Below are 24,226 nucleotides of genomic sequence, written 5' to 3'. Positions count from 1 at the left end.
AAAAATTGATATTTTTCTGTTATTCTGCTCTTGGACCCATTCTGCTCTTAGACCATTTTGCTTTTTGACTGGCCACCCGTAGCATCAGTCAACTAACCGCGCAAGTTTAGTTTTACCGGTCCTTGCATTATTTTCAACCAAGCCATCAAGTTTTGAAAGCAAATATTCGCATAGCCAGCACTCATCACAAAATCCGTTCATTGATGAACAGCACATATGAACAGCACATTTAGAATTTGTGAACACCGACTTTCCAGCACATATGACTGCATTAAGTTACCATGAACAAAACAACAAAACGTGCAGTTTATAATGAATAACGCCAAGTCAACTACTCCAATCGCAAAACTCCAATCGCAGATTTTTATTTTTATGTTTATTTTTAGCTCCTCTAGCAGCATTACTGAGTTAATTCTTTCTCATTTTGTTTTCTCTCTTCGAAAAGAATTTAGCAAATCGCAACACAAAGACTTCACGTAAGTTTTCCGCGTATGAGCCTGTAATCTTGACTTTTTTTCGCGATAAGTTAAATTTTCCTTTATCTATCTAGACTTCGGCTCTTTTTCCTTTTCCCCTCCCCCACCTCATACAAGCATCAATTTTATGTTAAAACGAGTAGTTTTACAAAGTTAAATGTGCAGACTAAATATGTTTGTCATGGCTTAATTTATCTGCATGCCAAATTTCATGAGAATTGGACTATGTGAACAATATGTTTAATTATAAAAAGTGTAGGTGGGGGGAAAAGAAAAAAGAGCCCTGATTTCTCTATAAAAGAGAACCAGGACAACAGCTTTGTCTCAGAAAAGTCTATCTAAAAGAACAATTCGTCTCATCCTAGGGTGCAGCCTTGAATGTTTCGCTTTTTCCGTATGATCCAAGGAAAACGTCAGAAGGTTTGAACTAAATTGGAATTATTTGTTGTTTTTGATAAATATATTTATGCGCAAACTTGGTTTATATTGAGAAAATGTTGTTTTGGTTTTTTTGTTTAAATCATATTTATCAGGAAAAAAGTTTGTTTTTGGAAAAAAAAACAAAACGTTCTGTTCCGACTGCACTTTAAAGCCAAATGGTTGCAAAAATTGAAAGAAAAAACTTCTATTTTTCCATTTTTGTTGCCCAATTGTTTTATAAAACACAAAGGGCGAGTTTAGCGTCTCGTAATGTTTTAAAAAGACTAAATTGCTGGATTCACTTCGTTTTGCAAAGCAAGCACATCTTCGCTGACAATTAGCCTCGAGTGTAGAACACTTGTCAAAAAAGCTCCGTTAAGAAGACAAAAGTTGACGGAACAAAATCCACCCCGAGCATATTATTTTCCGCGCCTTCTTAGAAATTCAGAACTGTATCGATCCACCGCGAGAAAAGTTCTTTTGAAAGTTGGTCCGAATAAAGAACAACCTTGAGCATATCTATTCCTCACTTTCTTCGAAAATCATAAAAATAAGAACTTACTGTTAAATCAGCATGCTAATAGTTGGTTTAATCATCGCTACATTGATTATTCGCTTAATCGATCTGTTATGAAACATTCATGAAAAATTATTCTATATTTTTTTCCTAGGTTGAATAAAAAATACGAGATAAACGATAAACAGTAATAAAAAATCAATGAAATCAGGGGCAATTTATGTTTCGTGCCATTTCTATCACAAAGCTGTTAATTTTAGACAGATATTTTTCAACTGCACCAAACAGTTCGAAACAATAGTTTTTGTTTCATCCGAGAAACAATATTAGAAACAGAAACAAACTGAGTTAAGCCCGAGGTGGTCTTCTCTAGAGTAATTTCGGATAAGCTCCACCGTCTGTTCATTATGCTATCTACCTTCGGCTGGATAGGTTCGTGCAACTTCATAGCCTAATACCTTTCCTAGTGAAAATGAAATAAGCACCAGCCCTAAGGAAGTTCAAGTGACAAGGCTATGTATACTTGCGTTGCGACATCGAGTTGATCATTGTTTGCTGTCAATGGATACCTTTAATGCGGCGTCGACTCCAAACATTTTATCTTGTTTGGGTTGTGACTGCGGCAAACGAAACCAATAGATTTGCCATTCATAGTCAGAAAGTCGCCGAGTTTTCAACTCCCTTTTGCAGCTCATATATTAGACTCGGTGAAATACTATACATTTACTTCAAAACTTTTCTGAACTTAAGTGGTTCATGTTTAGTGATGACCTTATTTGTGATTTTTGCAGAAGCTACAAATCTGCTTGACACACATCGTAATTACGATCCCGTTTGTCAAATGTACATATTTTTTCCTAAATTGGATCCCTTCCGCATCCAAGAATCCAGCCCACTCATTGTACCACAAGAGCCTGTCCAACCTATTGAAATTCCCCTTTTAGAAAAGATCCGTGTAATCAAACTTAACCGCAAAATATTTAATCTCATACAACACACTAGCCACAACTTCAGTATCACCGTTGAACAAGTCAAAATCATTCAAGTACTGGAGCTTCTCTGGCCACTTCTTAGTACTAAAAACTTAATAGCTTGTAAAGACCCCGCCAACAATCGGTAAGCTTTATTCCAAGGGACTCTTTCCAGAATCAGATTCCACGTAACCTATAATTTTCCTTTTCAAACTAATAAGTTTAAATAATACATACTATTTAATGACGATATTCTCACCCGTCTTTTTGATTTCATTACTTGCTTCTATAAAACTCAAAATAAATCTGAAATACCCATCAAAAGTTTTGTAATGAATTCAAAAAAGCTAACAAAGTGCAGCATATTCAAAAAAATTTATACCAATTAGTATTTTCACTAACACAATACCCAATTAGTAATTTCAATATTTTTTACATTTTAAAAATGGGTAATAAGTTACAGCAAAAGTAAGTTTTCACTGTGCATCATTTTTCTCATGTTCTCCGCATTGCCTCATGTATTCACCCAGTTCTACAGAAACTCTTCAAAATTTTTAAATAAATTTTTCACGACAAATTTTGATAATTAACTGAGTTCAAATTTTAAAAACTAATTGATACCAATTTCAAACAGCTGTCACACGTTTCAAACATTCCTTTCAACCGGTTGGAATATGGATATAACATTAAATAATCAACGCAGCTTACTTCAATCACACTGTTAACATGAACAGTAAAACTTAAACTCGGTTTAAGTATGATAAAAATGGTTAAAATTTTCTTTTGAAATATAATTCCACCCTTTATTAAAACCACATGAGACCTTAGTGAAACTCAAGAAGACGGCACTAAGCAATAACTAATTTTTTGAAAGAAAAGGGCACAACCATGATAAGAAATCAGGAAACACAAAATAAGGGAAAAGTTACTAACAATTTGAGATTCTACTCAATGAGACTTACACAGATATACCCGAAAAGGCCTAATAACCCACCAGTCGCTCGAGGGAAACCTTAGCATGTGCTCCGGCAGTCCCACGCTCTTTTTCTTTTAAAAAGAGGGGCTGCAGTTTGAGCAATTCTTCAAAATAAGCGAACTGACTAATAGCTTGTGCAAAAAATCAAACAACATCAAACTTAAAAATGAGCCACTAAAAGTGCAAATATATTTTAAATGATTTCTCAAAAAAAAAATTATAAATAACAGCAGAAAAAGGGAGATGAAACTCAATGGTAAGTCGATCGCCTTTGCTTGCTGCAGTCTCAACCCTTAAAGGATTTAAAGTAGAGAGCTGGTACCGCAGCAATTGAATCCATTGAAGGAGAAAAATAGCAATTTCGATGTCTAAAACTCAAACATGCATGTCCTTGTCACTTAGCACTTCACTCAGAAAAATCTAAATTTTTTTTATCTCGGAACCAGAGTAACCACGAGCAGATGGTGAGAATGCATGTAATCTCGCTCTGGTCTTCGAAATCAACACTTAACAAGAACTGTGCTTTTCGATACGATCTCCTTGGATTCACAACAACCCTAATGCCACCATTACATCAAAAGTAATTCATAGGACTGGCTTTCTCTGCACAACTACCTTACAAAGAACTTTAAAGACACTCTTCATCCATCCCTCACAAGAAAAAACCTATTTTTCAAAAAACTTACTACACCCTGGATGTGTGGAACCAGGTTAAAACTAGTATTTACTTTATAAGTTGAAGTCTTCACTGTAAAATTATAATAAATAACGAATCATGATCCAAAACTAAACTTTTGTTTATTTCTAGAAACTGAAATTATCCGTACTTTAGTTCAGAGATTGGAAACGAAATATCACAAACAATTGTTTTTTGTCATCTCCACTAACCTCGCACAAACCTGTATATTACCAGCTCTATTGAGACTAGGAAATATAAGAGTAAGACAAGGATCGGTATTGGAGTTAGAAGTTGTACGAACTTATCCGGCCGAAAAAAGATTGCGTAACGAGCAGACCGTATATATTACGAGGCCAAACTGTGCATTTTATGAATTGTAAACGGATTTAGCAACAAGCAAAAATCAGATTTGTTGCGGAATCCGCGACTTTGCTTTTTTTCTTTGAAATTCTCTGCTGTTTTGGATTCCACAGACAAATAGTCAAAACACTGTATTGCCCAAAATCGCAACCAAATTTGTGTATTCCATGAGCAGTTTATAATATTTGTGTTTAGTAAACTAAAGTAACTGTAACAAGTTTGTTAAGGAATCCGCAACTGTAAGTGGAATTCGCAAATTGTAAGCTGATTCGCATGATGAAAGCGGAATCAGCATCAATTAGCGGAACCCACTTACATTTGCGCAATCCGGAATAACTACCTATTTTCGCTCGTTGCGGAATCTGCAGCAAAATCAACTTGCCGACAAAATTTACATAACAGCTATTTGTACGCAGAAACCACTGAAAATTTGTAAGAGCAATCCACTTACATTTTGGAACATGTTTAAAGATTTGTCTCTGGAATCCAAGAACATCCCAGTTCACAGTTTGACCTCTTAAGGTACCTTATCTGAAATTACTCTATGAGAAGAAGACCACCCCGGACTTAGCTCACAAAGTTTTAGAGTTGTCTTCTTCTTTGGATTAAAAAATTCAATAAAAATATTTCAAGAGGATTAGGGGTACTTCAGCTGTTTAGCAGCCATTCGAATCAATTTCGGTGTGGGGCTTTTTGTTGAAAATTGGCATCCAGATGGAATAATTGAAAATTCAAATCATCTCTTGAGGAGCAGTCTTGACAAATTTGATTTGTTTTTTTTTCTCGCACTGCTGGTTTTACTGATAGTCGCAACTATTTGCATAAGGAAGCTAACTGTCTGTGGTTCAATGGCAATCTTTTTTAATATCCAAAACCCTTTTAAAAGTTTAGTAACTGTGAAATTATAGGACCTGCATGGGACAAAGTTATGGGCTCTTTTCCAGTCCCCCTTTGAAAAAACCGAGTTTTATGTTTGTTGGTTCTTTTCCAGTTCCCTCCCTTTAAAAAGCTTATTTAGCGTTGTCATAATGCAATGAAGTTTGGCGTTGTGAACAAATCGACAACTGTGAAAAGAGTTGTTCTTCATACTTTACAGCGTAACATCACGAATTTAGCCGTAATAACACGTAAAACAAACATAAAACTCGGTATTTTGAAAAGGAGGGAACTGGAAAAGAGCCTGGTTGTTTTACGTGTTATTGCGGCTAAATGCGTGATGTGACGCAGTAAAATATGAAGAACAAATCTGTTCACATTTGTCGATTTGTTCCCCATGCCAATTTTCATTGCATTATGATAACGGTGAATAAGCTTTTCAAAATTGAATTTGAAAGGGGGGAAGAACCACTCGCAACAAAATGTGTGGAACCTGTAACAAAATGTGTGGAATCCGGAACCAGTTTGTGGAATCAATGAACAATTTATAATATTTGTGTTTAGTAAATTAAAGCAACTCGAGTCAGCGAAAATGGAACACAACGGGCACACAAACTTGGGGAACTTCGAGTTTTCGAAGTGTTCGTCATTTATTACGAGCGATAAAAGCAAGTTTGAGCCGAGGAATGGAAGTTATCGAAGTGGCGAGTCAATCCGAATGTCTATCGAAGTGACGAGCCAAAGGGAAAGAACCGAATCTCAAGGTAAATTTTTGCTTAATTTTATTTGTTTTTTGAAAGTCAACAGATGTTTTTTAATCTATGTAAGACCATATCACAAAGCACTTTTATTGCGACTCAAGTGTTCTCAAATTGTTTTATTTACGATGTTTACGGCTTGCGATTTAATCTTTTTGTCTTAAGTTTTGAAACTAGCCTTTTTTCTTGAAACAATTCACAGGATAACTTTTTGATCTCTCGTTTCTGAAAAAATGCCGCAAAATATCAATTCTGATTCTTCAATTTGATAGTTTCAGCTAATGGCCACCCCAGCGGTTGTGAGACTTCGGATTCTTGGGCTGCATCGATAAAGAAATATTTGGATCGTTTGGTTGAGCAGTACCCTGCTGCAAAAGAGATGAATGAAACCAAGAGGTTGTTAGAGGTCTTATCATACCTTCGTGAATGCTCTAACGGTCATAATGGCGAAGAAGCGAAGTTACACTTTGTTCTGATGCTAATCGAAGAAACTGTCGGATTCATTCGATTCAAAGTTCAACGACATGTGAAACTGACAACAGAAATAAAATTATTCACCGAATCCGACAAGGAGGATTTGGAAGCAAGATTTGAGGAAATAAAGGAAAAAGTGAATCAGTTGAGCGTCTAAACTTTCCTAGATAACTCTGATTGAATTATTCAGTCCCCGCCCTCCTGATTGTTTTGTTTCTGAAGTTCAATATAAAAAGTCTTTTAATACAGTAGATTAATACAGTACATTTTAATACAATGTTTACTGTCAACTGGGAAGTCAATTTTACTTGAATTCTTTCTCTTACTTCGCGTAGCAGGCGTAACAGATATAGAAAGCCAAAAAAACTGTCACAGAAATTTGCGTTCGAATTGGAACAGCTTGTCGTGTTAGCAAGTTGGAGTAACCAACAATAAATTGATGCAAAGCAAAACAAAATGATTACAATAATTTACCTTATTGGATACATTAACTTTAACAACAATGATGAGAAATAGTTTAAACAAACAAGGCTAATTAATATTGTCAGCTCGAAAAACACTTTTTCGCAGATCCAAGGTGGTCATCCATATAAAAGTTGTTTAGCACGGCGTAAGCGGCTTCGGGGTAACGATCTTGGTTATCGACGGCTGTTCGGCGAAAAGCATAGTTAGCACATGTAAGAGAACCTTTTGCTCCAAATACATGCCCTGTGTATTGAAATACACTCACATCTGATGTGGGGTCCTCCCGCCACAAAACACGCAAGAGATCCAGATTCAATCGATGAAGGGTCAACTTGAACTTGATGTGGTTGTAGAGGAAAGCCGTCAAAAGCTAGCCGAATCAACTATCGAAGAGGCTAGATATCTGGACGACGCCTCTGAAATCTTTGGGCTTCGCCGCGGCAGGTCGAAATTGGCAATGGCCGTTCAGGAGAACCAAACGGAGGAAGACAGGACAAAAAGTTGGGTGAACACTCAACTCGCAGCTCAGGAAGTAGTTCAGCCCGTGGCGCCAGTCCAAAGTGTCAACCTGGAAACTGCTTCCGAGTTCGTGTCATTTTCAAGTATTGACCGCCTTTGTTAGAATTCTGACGATGATTCACAACTTTCATCCATATTCTGATTATTTCGAAACCACGTGTACAAACTCACAGAGTGTTAACGTCCCTCATACGTCAGATACAACTGTCAGCTTGGCAAATCCAAATGTTAATAGAACATATGAGCCGCGCGAAAAGCGACCTTTGACAAATTTATACAGCTACAACCCTTCGATGCAGAGTAAGTTTCATCAGTCTGATGTCACGTCGATCTCAATGCCCACTGCTCAACAAACTTTTTTCCCATATAGTTCTGCAAGTTTTGTGTACCAACCGCTTTAACCCACTAACGTTGATCCTCTCAGTCCTCCAGCAGTCACCTTCCCCCTAACCCAAATTATGTCATCGAATGTTCAACCGTTCTCAAGTGGACGGACAACTTTTTATGTCGGCAATCCTAATGCTGCAGACGCCGCTACCTATTCAAATTCGCCGATGGCCTCTTTAACAAGTGAGAACAAACAATCTGGTCCAATTGCGTCCTCGGGCAGTAAACCAATGACTAATCAAGATCTAGCTGAAATCTTGACACTGAGCCAGAAAGGTCCCTTGCCTGAGTAGAAATTGTCTTCTTTCGGCGGAAATCCAATGCAGTGGCTCCAATGGTTCAGTTAGTTCAGAATTGCAAAATTTTTTAAGTGATGATGTTGACATATCTCAAAATCCTCGTTTTTAGCCAAAGCGAAGCATGCAATTGCCGAATTCGCTTACAGTGGAATATTCTACAAGAACGCTTTGAAAACTCTGAAGAGGAAATTCGGACAGCCAGAATTGGTTCTGGTGGCTCATCTTGACAAACTTTTGAACTTTCCCCTCTGAAAAAGCAAAATTCAGAAAGCATTATCAGTTTTGCTTCCTTTATCCAGTTTTGTCGCTGTTTTAAAACCGTTAGAATCTGAGTACGCCTCGAAGAGAACATCCGTTTTGAAATTCGTTTCGAAGAGTACATCCGTTTTGAAGTTAATTCGAAATTGCCTCCAAATATGAACGAATCGTGGTGTCTTCACTCTATAAAGAAAGGTTGGAGATAGCCAACCGTTTCAGGTTTTAATGACTGACTCGGCGACAAGGCGGAGGCACATGAACTTATATGCTAGTCAGTCAGAATAAGTCACGACAAGAGGAGACTCTAAAGACCGGTTTCCATAAACCACCCAAAAAAGTTTTTGCCGCTGCTTGAAAAGTTGAAAAACCAATTTATTCTCTGTGCCTCCAGTGTAAGGGTAAACACACAATCTGCAGTTTTTCTGTATTAAAGGAAAATACCCCAACTCAACGAGCTCAGTTCTCCGCGCAAAATAGATTATGTTTTGCGTGCTTGCAACCTAACCACTTGTTCCAGCAATGCCCTCAAACCCGCAAATGCACTAAGCATGGTTGTGAAAGCACCGACAACGTCTTGTTGCATGGTGCTGAGAAAGTTTTCAGCATAAGGCCTGCAAACAAAGAGTTGAGTATTAGCAAAAATAAAAGCCATTCAAAATCAAACAATACCGCCTTGCCGAATTCAAATAAGCCGCAAACTTCGTCATCGAACAAAGCCGGTTCGCCGTCTTACAAGAAACTAACGGGACTCCTAAACTCGGAGACTAACGGGAAATAAGTTCAAGCACAGACGTGACCACTGCTGTTGCGATTCCTGTTGACCCACTCATGGGTCTCGGTGGACCTAGCACAGCGTTTAAATTTAACTGGCCACAAGCTAGATTTTCTGGTAAGTGGCTTCAATTCGACAGAATCCGTTCCCAAGCAACAAGTCGAAGTGAATGTGTTTGCCAAATTCGACCACCATGAATACTCGAATAGGGTTACGCCGTTTGTCAAAGACACTTTTAGCGTTGGTTCCGAAACTATTGACGGTCCCATTCTGCAGGACAGGTTTCCACATCTGCAGCCAATTAAACTTTTTGTCTACCACTACTCCGACGTTGAGACGATATTGGAGCAATATGTCTTTCGTACAAGCAAGCCTCTCGAATACTTCCATTGAAGAAATCAAAATACTCCTGTCGCTGTCCGTATGCCCATTGGCTGGGTTCTCAATGGCTTGCTTCCCTCACCAATTGGTGTTCGAGCCACCACTTTCAAGTGCAATGTTGAACATGTAGCACTTGCGGACAAGTAAATAAATGGTACGAGTTAGAATCATATGGCACGTTTAAACAAGCTGATTCCCGTTCCACAGCTGATAAATGTGCTAAAAAAACTCTTGACTCTAACAAGCTTCTTGATGGCAGCCTTTATGTTGTAGGAATGCTATGGGCTGAAGACAACTTTCACTTCCCTATGACTTTTACGCTTCATTGGTCCAATTTAGGTCTCTTGAAAATTGTCTAGAGAAAGATTTGAATTTGAAAACTCAATACGCGTCGGAAATCCGAGTTGATGTCGAGAAGAGGTAAGTAGTCACGGTTAGCCCTCACGACACAAAAAACCGTTCATACCGAGAGTGGTACGTTCCACACCACCCAGTTTTAAACCCGAACAAACCCAGCAAATTGCGGCGCGTTTTGAACGATGCTTCTAAGTTTCACGGTAAGTCACTGAATAATTCCCTTCTCGTCGGCCCCCAACTGCTTCAGAACCTGAAGCAATTACTTTTATTGCGGTTCCGAGAGCACAAATACGCAGTTTCCGCAGATAATGAAGGCATTTTTATGCAGGTCGGTTTACTAGAAAGCGATCAACTTTCCTTGCGTTTTTTGTGGCGGGAGGACCCCACATCAGATTTGAACGTATTTTATTATACAAGGCATATTTTTGGAGCGAAATATTCTCCTACATATGCTAACTATGCTTTTCGCCGAACAGACGTCGACAACCAAGATCGTTACCACGAAGCCGCTTACGCCGTGCTAAACAACGTTTACATGGATGACTACCTTGGACCTGTGAAAAATCCTGAAACTCGTTGAACTGCTCAAGCTGGGCGGTTTTAATCTTACAAAAAAATTTAGCAACGTTCCCAATTTGTCCTTAAAACTAAATCCCCCTAAAACCGGCGCTAACAAAAGTAAGTAAATTCTTACCACTGTGATTAATCCCGAAACTGCATCGCAAGTTTTCGGTCTCTAAAGGGATCACGTCACCGATACGTTGGTTGTGAGCAGAGAAGTTAACCGCCAGCTCAAAGACTCTGCTACACAGCGATCGGTTCTTAGTTTTGTGTCCTCCCTGTTCGACCCCATAGGTCTTGTCGCCCCGTTTACCGTACGCGCAAGTTTGCTTCTGAAAGATACATGGAGATTGAGTGGCCAACAGTGGGACGACCCACTGCCAAATGAGTTGTGCCGCAGATTCACTGAAAGGCACTCCGGATTGCCAATTTTATGGCAGCTCAAATTACGTCGCTGCTATTTTGTTTTCCCAGTAGATGAGGTTGAGCTGCACATGTTCGGTGATAGCTCCTTGGACGTTTTCTGTTCTGTAGCATTGCTTCGCGCTCAGAAATACGCCTATTCTAGATGTCAACTACTGTTTGACTTCGGTAAAGCAAGAGTAGCCCTGATGAAGATGCTTTCAATTCCGAAGTTGAAACTTCAAGCTGCGCTTCTTGCTAGTCGCCTGAAGGATAATATCGCGAAAGCTCTGACACTGAATATTTCCAACGTGTTCATGTAGACTAACAGCACTACAGTACTTCAGTGGTTGAACTCGCACTGCAGTTTCGACTGACTTTGCCTTCCTTTGGGAAGAGTATAACTCGTTATCCAAGATAGAGCTGCTGGTCGCATATACGTTGAGACTATTAACTAAAAATAAACTTTTCAGATTGCCAGATAAGGTCAAAATTCATAATTTTCATTGCAGAGGAAAAACTTTTGAAACTTTCCCAGTTAGAGTCCTTCCCAGCGAAATGTAAGCAAGTAGCAGCCGAAAAACATGTAAGAATATCGAGCCGTATATCATCTTATTCGCCTCTTATGTGACCGAAAGGTTTAATTAGATCTACAGGCCGTATCGAACTCCTCTCCGCAACCGCATTGGAAGCACACCATCCAAAAATTTTGGATAGCCGCCATCGCCTAATCCGATTGTTTCTACCTTTCTATCACATTAAGCACGAACATCAGTCCGTCGACTACTTTCATTCCGTCATTCATCAACAATTTGTTGTACTACACTTGAGATCTTCACTAAGAGTTATTGAAACACATTGCGTATGCTGTAGAAAGCAAAAAGCGAAATCCGTTACACCAATGACGTCTGATCTTCGCGCGCAGCGTCTAGGTTACCGCCAGCCACCGTTAACGAGCTGCGGCGTCGATTATTTTGGACCATTTTATGTCACAATTTGTCGATCTTCCGAGAAGCGCTGGAGTTTTCTTTTTACTTGCTCAACGACCCTCGCAATTAACATTAAGCTGGTTCCATCCATGGACACAAGTTCATGTGTGATGGTCATCGAGCGCTTTATTTCGAGATGCAATCCTGAATAGTTAAATCAGATAACGAAACGAATTTTATAGGAGCCAAACAAAAGCTTCTTCTGCGCATCAAAAATTGGAACACAGAAGCTCCACTGTCGCTCGTACGCAAAAGCATTAAGTGGAAGTATAATCTGCCGAGTGCACCACATCAGGATGGAGCATGGGAACGAATGGTGCGCAGTTGTAAGCGCGTGTTTTATGCAATCTTAGGGCCAAGAAAATTGACTGACAAGACTTTGAACACAACCATGTGCCTAATTGAAGGTTCACTAAACGCCCGTCTGCTCACTCCCGTTTCTGACAACCCAGATAGTCTCGAGGCTTTGACGCCGAATCATTTCCTTTTAGGTCAGCTTCCGTCTCTAAGGCCGAGTGAGAACTATTCTCACTCTAAACGCTATGCCCGTGCGCAGTCGTACGCAAACGCAATTTGGCAGCGATGGTTAAGTGAATACGACCCTACGCTCAATAAAAGAAATAAGGCGCATGCTCCTCCCGAATACTCTTTGAAAATGGGAGATATGATGTGGTTAGTTGAACCCACTAGCCCTAGGGGCCACCACCCACTAGCTCGCATAATGTCGCTAAACCACGGCAAGACAACACCGCCCGCTCCGCAACCCTCAGGACCTTCTGCAGAAACTACACTCGGCCACTCGTTAAGCTCGTTCTGGTTTTCGCTCCTTCGGGGTAAGGATGTTAAAGCAATATAGCATTAAAGTTGAAAGTATCGTAAAAAATCAGCATAGCTGCTTAGCAATACCAGCTATATAGCTCAGCGTTTGCATAGTCCGTTCCGGGGAGTTCGGCGTAGGTTCGATTCTCATCTAAGTCGTTTTATTTGAGAGTCTTATTTGAGCCGAACCTGACAGAACATAAAAAGCTAATACTTTAATTGGTTCAAACTTGGTTTGCAATTGAGTTTCTGTTAATTAAACTTCGTGAACTAAGTATGAATTCATTGTGAAATAAACATAAATCACATGAATCAGCGCATGAATGAGCCCACTTTTAAAGTTCATAAGTGTAATGTTGTTGCTAATCACGTCCAACATAATTTACTAAATTTTAACGTTTTCTGACTCTCTTGAATTAGGCCGTTTCTGTTTCTTGTTTTTATTCGAGTTGTAAGAAAGGCCAGAATAGTTCTACTAAGGCTTCTGTTCAGTACTATTTAGGTTAACGAGTACGGTTTATTGGTTTAACCTAACGATATTACGGCTAAACCCTAGTGGTAACGGTCGCCCCGGTATGCGGCCAAAAACGGGACGAGCCGAGTAAATTTTTGAAAATTGTCCAACCACTGGAGGAAACCGAGGTCGGGATTCACTCAAAAAATTTGCTTGATACGATTGACGAATTTAACGGTTGAGCGGGAGAGACAAAAACGTTTTCCGGTTTTGCTCTAAATTCAGGCAAAAATTTTTTTTGTCAGTGAAAATGTTGGGAAATTTTGGTTTAACTTTTTTTTTCGAGAAATTTTTTTTAAATATTTTTGTGAAATTTTTTGGAAATTTTCTTGGATTTCCTTGTCACATAATTTTTGGGTTCGAGTCTCTCCTGGGGTACTAGGGTACTGGGTATGCACAAGAATTCGGGTATCTGAAAGGGTCTTTATCGGTTTCCAATCAATAACATCGTAAATGAAAGTATAGCACTGATAATCAAAGAAGTAGTGTGCCATTCTGCCAGATTGGCTTAGCGCGACCTTCCGGCGGGACAAGAAAATACGACTAAAGGCCTTTGTATTGAAAAAGTGCTGCGAAAGAGGGTAGGAGTTTTCTGGAGTTTTTATTTTTAAAATTTCGATCGAAGAGTGAATATTTCTCAGAAATACAAAAAGACGGCCATTTTGACGAAAAAGAACGAAAAAACAGAACAACGACAAATATAGTGAAAAACGGTCGTGCGGGAACACCAGAAAAGCGGAGCCTCCTATAGTGGCAATAACACACGATAAGATCCTTAGCAGTGGAAATTAGTGGAAAAGGAAGCTTCAGTGGGGAAGGAATATTCCGCGAAACCCTCCCGTGCCACAAATTGGGAGAGATAAGAACGTTATCTCGAGAAGATTACGGGAGCGGAGGCTTGGTCCCCCAGAGACTGTTATATGTTGAAGGACTGCTTAAAACTAATTTTTTAGCTACTCTGATGCCATAGAACTTTGAATTAACACCGGTATAACTTGATATTTTAGAGTATGAGTAGCTTAGTTCTATATTAAATCCATATTTTAGACTATGGATTTAATATAGAACTGTCACACAAAAACATATTAAAATAGGGTTTCGAGCCGTGTTTTTAATAGCAATCACGTAGTCTGAGGATCCGAGACTCAGCTATGTGGTTGTGTTCGCATGTAAACGAAAGCTGATCAAAAGTCGTTTGACTGATGGCCTAAAAGTAGTAATTTTTTACTTAGCCCTAGACAGACCAGAAAATCAACTGGCAAGGTCGAGACGGTGAAAAACGAGTAGGATTAAGGTAACTGACGCCTGACAGTCGTTAATAGGTACTTTTTCTACGCTCCGTCGCTGTGTAGTATTTGGGCGAATGTTACATAGACGTTTTTATGGCGCTCCTGGGTGGGCTTGTCAAAGGCATAAGACCATCATGATCAGCAACCGTTTCAGGGACGAACCCTCCGCTCCAGACGTAAGCCCGAGTTAGAGGCCTTAATGACCGTTATTGTACTAGGGGGAAGGTGCGTGCCCTCCGCCTAGTACTATTTAGCTTTTTAACTTAGTTAACACCGAAAATTCCGGGGGCCGGAGGGTTAGGTGGTAAGTCATGAGTTCGCTTGTCCCAATGTCCCGGGACCAAAAGCGATTAAAAGAGAAAGCGTAAAACCAAACAAAAATAGTGTATAACCAAGAAAAAGCCAAAAATAAATTTATTTGAAAACAAAAAAGTACAAAAAACAGTTAAAGATCCAAAAAAGACCAAAAACAGTAAAAAACATAAAGGGACAGTTTATATGTTATTTCCGGACGAGATGTGATCAGACTTTCCTGTTTGTTGTTGTTTTAGATTGATTTATGTCATTTCTGATAGAAAGATTGTGTGTTTTGGTGAAGGGTTGGATACCCTCCCTTGAGTGTAATTTGAGTATTTAAGCACGTTAATGGTGATTTTGCCGGTGGCCGGAGGTTAGAGTGGCAAGCTGACCGACGTGTTCCACACTCAACAAGGACATCCGGGACAACATTCACAACGACTGTTGGGTATCGTTGAAACAATTTTAGTATCGTTCGGGTACTATTTCATCAAAACTTAAGTGGTGGGGGCAAGATTGGCGTTGTCCGATTGTACCCTGCATCGATTACAAATTTCCGAGTTGAGGGTTTTAATTCGGGCATTTTGGTGCAAAGCAGGGTATAGTACTATTCATTAACGACTACTAATAGGTTATTATCCTTATTATATATTACTTATCTCCTAATTAGACCCAAGAAACACCCAAATCTTCTCGAAAATTACTGATTTTCGACAAACTATAGACCCCCAAATTTTTGGATATCCGAGATTTTCCGAGCAGCAAAAAGTTTTTATATAGGGAGTAGCTATGTAGTTCGATCCCCCTGACTAAAGAAACCGCGTGAGAAAGGACTCAGTAGAAGTTGGAAAAAACGAAAATTTTTCGATCAAAATTTCGATAATTTTCTGAATTTTGTCAATCTGTTTTGGGGATCGAGTTTTTGAGTTTTTAGAGTTAGAGCAATAAAATTTTCGGTGTTAGGAGCGTGCTACCGTAAGGTGCTCGGCTGCCAGAAAAATTCTTGAGTAACCCTCCGACTAGCTCCGTGGACAGAGCTAACGACTTAAGGATTGGAAAAGGAAGGAATCGGAGGGTCCAAATTTGATACTTATTGGCCACAATTTTGTCTCCAAACCAATTTTGGTCCGGTTTTTTGCATTATTTCAGTGCCGTACAGGGCTACTACGCTTGTTTCAATTATTTTTAGGCACTTTCAATAGGAATTGCGGTAAAAGTTTCTCAGAACCTATATAGGTGGTGAAAAAAGGCCATTTGGACAAACAGGTTTTTGGCAATTTCTCAAAGACTAGCCAACCGATCGGGATAATTTTGATACCATAAGTCGACGTTTTTGACCACATTTCTGGACCGCAACCGTCTTTGGGTTGATAATCTCGGAAAAGAAAATTTTTTTTAGAATTTGTTGGTTCGGAAGGTCCAAACTATGGGTAACCCTCCGAGCGGCAGAAAATTTTATCAAAACAACTTTTTATCCTGCTGGGAAGGTTGACCGTGTCAGCCAACCTAGTTTTAAGTCAGGTGGACCGCTTCTGGAGACTTTAACGCGGTAAAATAATCCGTTTTCTTGATTTTTGCGGAACCCTCCGGAGTGACTTAAGCGCTTTAGCAACCCTTCTTAGTGGAGATTTTCCACGAGACCCTCCGAAGAGATATCAGCTTGTTTTGACGCTTTCTTAAGCTAGTTGAAGGCCCCTTTTCAAAAAAACTTGAAAATTTTGGAAGAACCCTCCGAAGTAACCCTCCGGAGCATATTGAGCCTCTTATTGACCCTCCTTAGTGAGTTAAGGGGGACCCTCCGAAGTCTCTTGGGTGACTAAGGTACCCTCCGAATTAACCCTCCTAACAACCCTCCTTGTTAGAAACTTGAGGAAACCTTCTGTAGCAATTTGGGAAACGGAAAATATCCATTTAATTGTGATCATATTAGGATATTAGGCATGCTTATTAGGATCATAGGAGCCCATTTTGACCCGCAAATTCGTGATCAACTTTGGATTCTAGATGGAGTGTATCAGAAGTACCCGAAACAAAATTTTTTTTGATTGTGATTTTGGTTGTGTGGTTGCCTTGAGTTACTTAGTAGGACAGCTCGGGCAATCGCAGGACACCTAAAAGAAGACCTCGGTGGGTGTATTAGGCAAACACACACACACTTGAGAAGACTGTGTCCTGGGCTTCGTTCTTTCGGATCGTTCCGATTGAGGGAAGTCTTTTTCTTTAAGACTAAATTTTATTGATCTGTTTCTGAATCATCACTGCTTTTTACCAAAGATTGTTTGATTTTAACAAAGCAGTGACTTGATAAGAGTGTGGCGGTAAATTGATACTGACGAAAAGTGGCTGTCACATGTAGGATATTCTTATCTGATTATCAATTGTGTTTTGTGTATTGATTGTATCTTGTGAAAATTCTGTGATACTGTTATACCATACAACGGGTAGCAATGTAGCAAAACTGAGTAGGCCCTGTGTGTAACTTTAGCTGAGTCACTAGTATTGCCATTAAGAAATCTAAGAGACATTTTGATACTAACGGAATTGAGAAGGCAGCGTTAAGTAATTTAACTTGATCCTGTTTGCGGTAAGTGTGCATCGCCATTAAATTATACGAATATTATGATTTGTTACAAAGTATGCAGCGCAGGGACTCGTTAGGATCGACTACTAGGATTCCCAGGCTAAGCAAGGGAAGCACGCGAAAATTTAAAACTAGGCGTAGCCAGTCCTCGTTTAGCAGCGCTTCCGACGTGTTTGCTGAAAACTAACCGACTAAAGAACAAACTGATCTTTCAGTGAGCGAAATGAAACTAAGGAGCGAGAAAAACCTCGATGGCAATCAAGGGCGGAGCGCCGAGGCCGGACCCGCGAGCGAAACGCTTGTGGATCCCTTTGACGAAGGGGAACGGACGCTTATTCGACCCGACTTTGAGCCGAGCGAGGACCTCGAGCGGGAGGAAGTTGAGAGGACGGAGGAGACCTCGGAGCGTTCCGAGGTCGAGCCGCGAGAGGAAGTGTTATTCAGGGGAATGTCCACTGGCCAAGCAGAGCAACAACGCGATGATGTCGAGTATAAGCCCGAGTGAAGAACAACCGGGTTCGAAGGCCAAGAAGAGCTGGAAGTCTTTGTACGTTGAGCGCATGGCGTCACTACGAACTGAAGGTTTATCTTCCAGTTATGACCACCCGGAGATAACCCATCCGGACGTGAACTTCACACCGTGCCCAAGGAACGACATGAGCAGGAAGGCGTCGTCCGCCTCACCGACCAGGGCCATGTCAGATGGGATAACGATGGGAGCGTCATCAACGTTCGACAGATTGATGACGTCGATGAGCAAGCAAAAAGGCGGTGCGTCATCAAGTACCAGGCTGCAGCCGCAGTTGAACTCATCTTCTTTGGGACTAACCCCGCGTTTGGGGCAACTGGCGATGTAAGTGACATTTTCGCTGGCGTAATGAATGATCTGGATGAACTGAGACGGGACATGACCAAGAGAATAGATCAAGTTGACGAGAGAGCTCACCAGGGTCGAGAGAATTTGAGAGACGAACTAACGCACATGAAGTCGCAGGCGAGGGTTGATCAGGCTCAATTGATTCGCAACACCGATCAATGCCTGGCGGAGAGCCTTGGCACAGGCAAACAAGGAGTCAGAGGAAAGAGAGGCTAGGACGACAAGAGAGATTCAGCGATTGCTGAAGGATCATGATAATACCTACGCCCATGCGCTGACTAGCCTGGAAAAAAGGTTAGATGCAAAATCTGACTTAATGATGTGGAAGCTTGACGCGATCTTGAATGGGAGCAATTGGGAGGAGCGTTCCAACCCGAGGGAGCGCTCACGCCATGCGAATGATGGAGATGGCACGGGCAGCTATGCCAGGGCCCAGCAAAGTTCGAGAACGAACTACGAACCTAGGAATAGGGAGCTGCCAAGGGCAGCCCCGTCGAGGCCTGGCTGGACGAATCCGGTCCCGCCGGAGGCAGATGCTACTCCGGAGACAATGTTGCCAACTGTGCCACAAGTCAGTTCAGTGCCAGATCTGACTAGTCTCACAGGACACGACAATGTATGCCTCGATGTTTGAGCCTCTGAATAGATCTCTCGAGACATTCATCACTAAGCTCTCGAAGTCAACCGAGAGAGGAGAGAGGTCAAGAAGGACACTGAAAAAGCCGAAGTCGTAGAAAGACGAGTCAGACGGCTGCATTGACACTTGGATAGAAGTGATGAAGTTGCACATTGAGGAAGAGAGTATCTCCAAGAAACAAGAGTGCAGCGCGCTAACAAGCAACCTGGAGGGTACTGCACTAAATTGTGTAATGGCGAAACGAACCGATGAGAGAGACAGCGCTCGCAAGATATTCGACATCCTGCTGAATCGTTTCGGCTCTGGAGTACAAGGGCACCCGGCTATGGTGAAGTTCGAAAAGAGGCGTCAAAGGGATGACGAATCCATAGACAAGTTTTTGGACGACCTTGAATTGCTGATGAGGAGAAATAATCCCGATGAGAAAATATCCGAGGGAAACGTGGCGATTGCTTCAAAGTTCATGGACGGAGTAAGGAGTGAGGAGTTGAAAACGATGTTGGCCACACACTTCACCCTGTCACTTGACCAGGTACCTACGCCCGATGATTTGCGTATGAAGTCACGCGAATATTTACTCATAAGACCGAGGGCGCAAAACCGTTACAGCAATTATGGTAACTACAGCGGGACAAACACTGGTGTGAACTCCAGTTGGTACAAACCTCGCGATGACATGGATAAGAGAAGGTCAGGTGCGAATTTTGGTTCGATGGACCATCACGTTTCCGCGTGTTCTGCATACATACAGAGCATGAAGGCAAAAGGCTACTTTCTAGACGACGTCGACGCGACCGACGAGGATCACGAAGAGTACGTCAGAGGGCTCATCATGAAATATGGTCCGAGGTGCTTCTTCTGTAATATGGAAGGACACTTCAAGTCGAATTGCATTGCGAAACATCCCCGCCACGAAGAGGCGCTTTCGGGTGTCATGGCCAGTCGAGCACGACTGATGAACGAGGCCGAGTCTCGGAGAAAGGAGACGACACCGAGCACCTTTACGACTAAGAAGGTAAAGACACTGCCTGATGAGGTGGTAGCCTCGAACCTGGAGGCAGAGTCGGCTAGCCCACTCAAAGTAGATTACGGTCTGGCGGCAAGGACAGCGTTGCAAAATGTCAAACAGGAGCTAGCCACAAAAGAAGTGGAGCAATGGGTAAGGTCGGAGCTGGAGAGCACAGATCTTCGGGAAAATTTTAATATTCTGGGTAAAACGACGGAAAAAGAGGCAAAGAGGAACCCAGGAAGCAGGGACTAAAGCTGAACGTTATATCTGATAGAACTTTCGGCATGACGAAGGAAGGGACGAAGATAATGTCCATTATCTTAGTCGCAGGGCACCAGGTGGTCGAGAACTTGAGTGAACCATCCGAGATTACACTAGTCCACCTGGACATTTATGCAAACTACCTGAGGGAGAAAGATCCCAAACTGGACTCCAGGGCAATGCGAGCGCTGCTCACGACAGGAGGTCCGAGGCTGAATTAGTGGATGGACATTACATCGAAGTCCATGGCCCATACCCGATTCTAATGAATGTGGATGGCACAAAAGCTCACGTAACTGATGCGAACGATCAGATTGGCCGGGTATACATTGGTCAAGAGGAGCTGAAGGTTAGACGAATCGGACACAACGCCATGCTCGAACAAGATGCGGTGCACATAGGTTGCGAGGCCGATCTGGCCGCACACGTGCTGGACGTGCAAGGCAGACAACTTTCAGTAAAGGGACTGCTAGACACGGGAGCAGTGGTTAGTGTCATGCCAGTCAAAACTTGGACCGACATGGGTTTCGACAGGTCGGATCTCATACCGACAAAAATCAGGTTGGCAGCTGCCAATCAGGGAGCGATCTATGTGACTGGACGAACCCCGATCATTTCACTGCAGCTTGGAGGAAGACATCTTTGGATGAGCTTCCTAGTAGTGGAGAATTTGGACGAATCCGATCAGTTCATCTTAGGGAGGGACTCCGTACGCAACTTTGATGTCACGATCGATCTCAATGACGGGTTGATTGGGATCAAGGATCCTGAGAGAAAGTATGAAAAGAAACCCCTTAATAAGATCTTAATTAACCAGGCCAAGGTGCCGATTTTTCTGGATCGAAAAGTTAGATTGAAATCAAACCAAGCCGTAATAGCGACGTTTAGGATGAGGAACTTGAATGAACTCAGCAATGACAGACAGGTGTGTCTGGTACCGAATCCAAACAGTAAAAGCTCGGCTATTTTAGTAAGAAGCTTCTCACTCACTCAGAGCGGACTGTGTGTGAGTGTGTTGTTGAACACAGAAGCAACAACAGTGACAATACAGAGGGGAAAGAAACTCTGTATGCTATGCTTTGCCTCTGAACACAGACTTTCAGAGTGTGGAGAACTTGAAAAAGTTTGATTTAACTAAATGTCTCTTGCATGCGAACCAAGAATGTATATTGAAGAGAGTAAATGAATTGAAATCTTCTAGGAAATTGTTTTCAATGAAGTCGGAAACAGATGATGGGTTGTCTAGTTGTTCGAACTTTTCCGAGAGACCGACAGAAACAGAGTTAGCAGCGAATAAACCGGTCCTACCTGAGATAGAACATTTGAAGGGTAAGATATCAGACAAGGAACTAGATTCGCTCAGGGCGGTGCTAAGTCGGAACGCAGACGTTTTTTCGAAACAGAAGGCCGACATAGGTTCCTGTAATTTTGTAGAACACGAGATTGAGATAGAAGAGGGCTCGGTACCTCATAGGGAAGGGGCGAGAAGAATGACCCCTCACAAGTCAGAAGCGTGCAGGAAGGAAATCGAGATGTTAATGGAGTATGACATGATCGAGCCGTCGAAGTCCCCGTGGGCTTGTGGCGTGGTCATGGCGAAAAAGAAAGGGGGGCAACTCAGGTTTTGTTGTGATTTCCGTTATCTGAACGCAGTGACTATAAAGGAATTATACCCGATTCCCCGCATCGATGAGAGCCTATCTGAGCTGGGAGACGCTAAGTTCTTCACGACGTCAGATTTGGGCGCTGCGTTCCGGCAAGTGCCACTCCGAAAGCAAGATCGTGAAAAAACAGGCTTCGCGTGCGAGCTGGGATTGTTCCAGTGGAAGAGGATGCCGTTCGGGTTGTGCAACGCGACGGCCACATAACAGCGACTGATGGCCCAGGCACTCAATAGCGTGACTAAGAAATACGGGAATCTCATCATGTGTTATGTCGATGATGTCGTGATTGCAACACCAACCTTAGAGAACCACATAGAGATGTTGGATGAGGTGTTTTATTGCATGAAGCAGGCGGGCCTGAAAAGTAAACCCTCTAAGTGTGAAATCCTCAGAGACTCCATAAATTATCTGGGCCGCCTGATGGATAAGCATGGAGTGAGATCAGATCCTGAAGCGGTCGAAGCGGTGTTGACCTGGAAGGCACCTAAAACAGATACACAACTAATGAGTTTTTTGGGATTTGCTAATTATTATCGAGAGTTCATCAAGGGGTATGCTGACAAAATATACCCCATGCAGCGGTTGATGAGAAACAAGGGCAAAAAGTTCACTTGGACTGATGAGGCACAAGTTCCATTTGAGAATATCAAACGTAAACTTTGCCAGGCACCGGTCCTCGGCATGCCAACAGAGAAGAGGATGTTCTTGCTGGACATGGATGCATCAGCGGTTGCGATATCGGGCATACTTCACCAGTAGCAGGAGTGGAACGTGAGAACGGTTCTCCGTCCGATAGCCTACGGGAGTAAGGTCCTGAGTGATACTGAGATGAAGTACGGCGCACCAAAAGCGGAAATATTCGCGGTGATCACTTTTGTAGAAAAGTACAGGGCCTACTTGGGGAGTGCTCCTTTCAAGTTGCGTGTGGATAATCGTGCCCTTGCCTGGCTGAAAACCTATTCGATGGACCGAAGTTATATTGGTCGTTGGATCGTGCGCCTGGATGGATACCACATGATCATAGAGCACCGTACCCGTGACAAGCACCAGAATGCTGATAGCCTCAGTAAGAAGACAGAATTCTATGAGCGCCTCGAAGAGAAGCAGGCTAACCAAGCGGAGATCAAAGACGGGTTTTCATTCCTAGACAAGGAAACCTACGACAAACTACCACTCACTAAGTGGCTGGATAAGTTAGGGCACCCTATACCAGGACACCCTGAACTTCCAGTGGAAACGGCCGTTGAGATAAAGGTTTTAGCCAGGGGTGAACCCTTTCCGCTGGATCTGCTACTCCGATCCAATCTGGTGCAGCAGGAGCTTATCAGGCTGGGTATAAACAGCATACCTCTGCTAAAAAGGACAGTGAATGTGGCGCCGGATGTCATGGGGAAACTTCGTGACTTGCTGGATAGAGAAGTCGACAGACATGATCGTGAGTGGATGGAGACCTTGCAGCGATTGACCGTAACTGAGAAGACGGAGAAGAGGCCGGTGATCATTCGCGGTCGCGATGTGGAACGGGATTGCCGGTCGATAGTGAACCAGCTGGTGACCTCAATGCCGAAGGATGTCTTGTTGAGGACTTCGTTCCCAGAGCGTGGGAAACCGATCCCGGTCCAAGTCACTGAGGAAGTCAGGGTCAAGTCGAAATCCAGCTTCACGAGAAAAGTACATTTCACAGATGCAAAAGCAGAATACGAGTCGGGCTCAGATTGTTCTTCCGGGGACGAAACCATGTCCGGGGAGTCGGACATCTTCAGGCCCGTACAGGATGATTTGTCCGGGGAGAGGTTGATCAGACCACCTAGGGACAGAATTTTGTCCGGGGAGTCGGATTCAAAGCAACCAATGGACAGAGTTTTGTCTGGGGAGTCGAGAAACATCACAGACAGAGTGGAACGTGATGGTGTGGAGTCACTCGACTCAAGTGATGACTCGAGACCGCAGTCCTGGGGCAACACATCCGAGACTACTTCTAATTCTGATGTATCGGAGATTGCGATTCATTCCTTGTTGGTGGACTGGAAACAACGCGGGCTGGACAGGGAAATGCATCAGGATCCGGACAGAGACAGGTATACCTCCGATGAGCAGGGCACTGTAGTGGATAATGCCGCAGATGAGCTTGAACTGATAGCAGTGTCGAAACGGTCAACCAGATTACTTCCACATGGTACGGTCGTTCGTACCAACCTGCAACCATCTGTGCGGGAAGCGACTCCTTTGAAAAAGATATGGTGTGTCAAGTTGATGGACGATGCTCATGCTCCGGAAATAATGAGTGGGCAAATGAACATGGTAAAGACGTATTTGAAAGCCAGGTACAGGCTGTCGGATCTCCTAAGGGCTCAACGAAATGATAGAATGACGAGCCGTCT

General features: G+C 42.3%; 1 long non-coding RNA gene across 2 annotated transcripts; it reads left to right on the top strand.

Moving 5' to 3' along the window:
- Positions 1-369: 369 nt before the first annotated feature.
- On the top strand, positions 370-6,796 carry LOC134848364 (uncharacterized). Of its 2 annotated transcripts, none has more exons than XR_010162926.1 (3): positions 370-476; positions 5,840-6,039; positions 6,312-6,796. It is a non-coding gene; the product is annotated as an uncharacterized LOC134848364 (long non-coding RNA). The 2 variants fall into 2 exon arrangements; XR_010162927.1 differs by having other exon boundaries at positions 6,306-6,796.
- The last annotated feature ends 17,430 nt before the right edge of the window (positions 6,797-24,226 follow it).

This window comes from Symsagittifera roscoffensis, chromosome 6, assembly GCF_963678635.1.
Source record: "Symsagittifera roscoffensis chromosome 6, txSymRosc1.1, whole genome shotgun sequence".
Classification (NCBI taxonomy): domain Eukaryota; kingdom Metazoa; phylum Xenacoelomorpha; order Acoela; family Convolutidae; genus Symsagittifera; species Symsagittifera roscoffensis.
Note: the sequence above shows the minus strand (reverse complement) of the source record. Positions and strands in the feature narration are given on the sequence as shown.